This window comes from Carassius gibelio, chromosome A3 (assembly GCF_023724105.1).
Source record: "Carassius gibelio isolate Cgi1373 ecotype wild population from Czech Republic chromosome A3, carGib1.2-hapl.c, whole genome shotgun sequence".
Classification (NCBI taxonomy): domain Eukaryota; kingdom Metazoa; phylum Chordata; class Actinopteri; order Cypriniformes; family Cyprinidae; genus Carassius; species Carassius gibelio.
This window is the reverse complement of record NC_068373.1, coordinates 33,929,113-33,933,812: the sequence shown is the minus strand read 5'-3', so window position 1 is coordinate 33,933,812 and position 4,700 is coordinate 33,929,113.

Genomic DNA, 4,700 nt, shown 5'->3' with positions numbered 1-4,700 from the left:
ATAAAAAATAAAAGAATCAAGTAACAAGTAATGGATGGAAGTAATGGTAAATTTAGTGTTTCAATTAAGATGTACCTATAAAGCGATAAACTGCATATTTGTGCAAAACTCTTGCTTCCAGCTAAAATATGAGTCCTGTATCCACAATACCGCTTTCTCCAGGGAAAAAAAGTCTTCTCATCTTAACCACCCTTTATAAGACAAAAATAGTTCTAAACAAATATGTTGGTGGATTTTGACGTATGAGGACAGTGGATGGACTTTTTCACTAAATGAACCAATATTATGGATTATGGAAGTTAATGAAGATTTGTTTCCAACAAACACACAGCTTTTCACTTCACAAGACATTAATTGATGGACTGAAGTCATGTGGATTACATGTTTATGTGCGGATGATTTTTTGCCAGACATATGATATCTACATTAGTTTTGTCACCTGGGTTAGGTTGCCATAACAACCACTGTGATGACATCATCACAAAATGCATTCTGTTTTCCTGAATGTTCCGTTTTAGAACAAAGTAATGTCATTCTGAAATGTGAGGAGTGAAGACAGAGTTACCACAAGGTTTAACTCAAACCCTTATTAAACACCCATACATCAGCTAATCAAGGTCCTCAGGATTCCAGCAGTTCTGAAAATATACTCTTCAGAACAGTTACCCTGTAGGAAAAAGATCTGAATTAGAGGCTGATGAGAATGACAAACCCAGAAGCATTACGGTGTTAAAGAGTTAATGGCAAATGACATCCTGTAAGTGGATACTCCTCAAATGATTGTGCAGATGAAGTGCTGAGGCTTATGGTTCATGTAAGCATCTATTAAACCAAGAGCATGCTTTGTGCACTGTTTGTGTGAGTTTGAGCTGTAGAGTGACTGCAGTACCATAAAACTGCAACATGGGCAGCAATACACCCTCAAACAAACAAACACACACTCTCTCTCTCTCTCTCTCTCTCTCTCTCTGTCTCTCTCTCTCTCTCTCTCTCTTTCAATCTCTCTCATACCTGTATACTTAGGTATTTAAATGTCATTGACTCGTCTCATCTTTTTTTTTAAGCCCCAAACAATTACATTATAATTAAATTATAAAATGCTTATTATTAAATTAATAATTATACTAATTCTATACTATTCCTAACCCATAATATCTTTTGTATTTCTAGATAAAAAAAATAAAAAAATCAATGATTTTATAAAAAAAAACAGAGCTGCAGATTTTGCTCAATTTTGTTACATTTTATAGCGGTTTTATAAAAAAATAAAAATAAAATACTAACTATTAACTAATTAATTACACTAATTATAATTACTTTGCGCCTCCAAACTTGGTTTCTGGAGGGCTGCAGAGTTTAGCTACAACCCTGATCCAACACACCTAGTTAATTTAAGATCTTACTAGGTATGCTAGAAACTTCCAGGCAAGCTGGAGCTTAACTCTGCAGGACACCGGCCCTACAGGACCTGGTTTTGAGACTCCTGCTATAGACTAATCATAAATATGCCTTTTCCCCCCTTATTTGCATTTTTTTATTATTATTATTACTAAATGATAACTATTAAACTGGTGTATAAAGTACCTGAAGGTCATACTCAAGTAAAAGTACAGATATCTTATCAGAAAATTACTTTGGTTCATGGGGGAAGTCGTGGCTTAATGGTTATAGAGTTTAACTCCTAGCCCTAAGCTTGTGGGTTTGAGTCTTGGGCTGGCAATACCATGACTTAGGTGCCCTTGAGCAAAGCACCGAACCCCCAACTGCTCCCTGGGCACCGCAGCATAAATGGCTGCTCCGGGTGTGTGTCCATGGTGTGTGTGTGTTCACTGCTGTGTGTGTGCACTTTGGATGGGTTTAATGCAGAGCACGAATTCTGAGTTAAGGGTCACCATTCTTGGCTGTATGTCACAACAAAATAGAAGTTGAAGTCACTGTTTACAATATTACTTGAATAAAAGTCTTAAAAGTATTTTTTATATCTTAAATGTACTTAAGTATTGAAAGTAAAAGTACAAGTAAATGCAAAACGGAAAAGAAGCAAATAAATGAATAAATATATATAAATGTTCATACACAGCGTTACCCTCGAGATTTTGTTCAGTTTTAACTATTTCTTCCATTTTGTATTTTTGGCTAAGAATAAGGAATAAGAAGCACTTCTTCCGGTACTTAATGTCTTTAATTCCAATATAAGAAATCATTTCTGGAATCTGCAACTGAAATAGCATTTAGCCAACAGTGTATGTATCTCAGAGGGGACATGGATGCATATAACTGCAGTTACAGATGCATAAATAGGCCTAATATTTTGTTTTTAACATAAAACGTTGAATACTGATGTTTGAAATAATTTTAAAAAGTTGAAATGTGTAATTAAAACCGCCAGTAGGTGGCAGCAAGTGAATGTTAATGAGTGAGTCATTGAGTTTCAACCTATTCATTCAAATGGCTGATTCATTCAGAAACAAAGCATTTGACAGTGTTTATGAGAGAATCACTGAATCATTTATTCAATCAATTCGTTCAAAAAGCTGATTCATTCAATAAGTAAACACCATCCATTGCTCAGAGACGCAAACAGTAGCTGCGTTCACATGGACCCTTCTAATCCGATCGTAATAGGACTAGAAGCACAATCAGAATAAATATGTCACATGTAAACACGTCAGTCGGATTGAATTGGCTCGATGTGACAAAAATTTTGATCGGATTGTAAGGGGTGGTTTATCCCTTTTGTAATCCGAGCGAGAGGAAGAAAACTGAAAACTGGAAACTACTGCGCATGCACAGTGACGTAGAAATAGCGTAATGACGTATGACGCGCGGAACGAGGTGTTCTTCCTGGTGAATAAAATGTCATAAAAGTGTCCTGTCATTATAAATCTCCCCTTTCACTCAGGCGGCAAGGAAGTCGACCGGAAGTTGAAGTCGGCCGGGTGCCGCCATCTTGTAGCAGAACTTCACTTGCGTTAGCATCCCATTGACCTCCCATTCATTTTGGCGTCACTTTGACAGCGAATAACTTTACATCTGAGGCGTTTAAAGACTCCATTTGTCCATTATTTATTTCTAAAGATACACGACAATGTATAAAGGGCTCCATTACCTTCTATGTTACATTATGGCCCCGTAGAAACAGTTTTTGTAAAAATAGGCTAACGATTGCATCATAACCACTCGACTCTCTGTCGCACAGTAAAGAAATGACCGTACAGACAGGAGGAGAAGCTCACAGGCAATTAACTTAATATGGCGTACTGGGGTTACATTTTAAAATACTATACAAAATAATTTATCAGAATACTTACTCCTGCTCACTCACGCCAAGGAACTCCCCGCTCAAGCTCACCGTCTCTGCAAGATTAACGATGGCAGTTTGCACGCACAGCTACTAGAAGATTTACATCTGTCAGACAGGTTGCTGACGTCATCAAGCTTAGTTTGAGTCTGAGTGTCAGAAACAGAAGTGCTAAAAATAGCTAAAAATTGGCTTCACTTGTCTCAATTGACTTCCAATGGGGTCGCTGTGTCCATTTCTTTTACTGTCTATGCTTTCACTCCGTGTATGTGAAGTGGAACAGGACCACGTCCCACCAGTCCTCGGTTAAGACTATCATCAACAGACGTCTAGATTTGAGTGCAGGAAGAGGCACTTTTACTACTTTTTTTTTGCTAAAGTAAAATTAAGCAGCTCAACAGTTCTTGTGCTGGTCGTCGATTAATTAGGAATCAAAGTAGATAAATATAACATGTGCTTTTTAAAACAGCAGCAGGAAACTGTGTATATTCATGCAGTGTGCGCATGTCAAAAGAGTAAATCCAATCAGAAGCTTGTGACATGTAAATGCGCACATCAACCCTATCACTTTATTCAGCGTTCATGTAAACACTACATTCGTATTCGTCAATCAGAATGAGTTCATTCCGATGGAAGCAAAAAGTGCCCATGAAAACGCACCTAGTGCTGTGAAGTGTTTGGAACTATTTTCGTTAGCAAAACAAGCAATATTATTAAATGTAAGTCATATATTGCTTTACTGAACTTGTATAAAATGATTATGTGTTCGTGCATCTGTAGAAAAACAGTAGGCTACTCTTTCTGTCAAATAAATTAAGTTAACTAGGCCTAGCCTACAAGAAATTATATAAATATAATAACAATAAAGAAGCATTTTTGCCATCTACAATTTAGAATGCCTGGAAATTTGAGTTTTAATTAAGCGGCAACCTCCAGCTCTCTCTCTTGAAGCCAACAAGGAAGTGACTAAAACTGCAATTCATCGACTGGCCGCTTGAGGCTGGCTGCAAATCCCATAGACTCCCCATGTTAAAATGCCCAACTTTACAGTGGGAAAAAACATGTTTACAACCTGGTGCAAAAAATGAGTTTTGTTTTTATAGCTAATTTTACCCTTCATGACAACTGTGAGGGGGGTGACTTTTTAACTCATCCTTTTTCATTATATTAAGCCTTAAAGTTTTGCATAATTAAGGGCGTGGCCACTTGAGTGACAGGTGGATTTCCACTACTGTCACCGCTGTCGCGCTAGGTGGGCATGGCTTCAACAACCAGCTCCCGCCTTTTTGTCTATTTTTGATTACCCTGGAGTGACGCACGGTGACGTGCTGCTAAGATGGCGACGGCCCATTCCGCCCACTTTAGGTTTCAAAAACTCTCTTCGGAAACCTATGGGTAA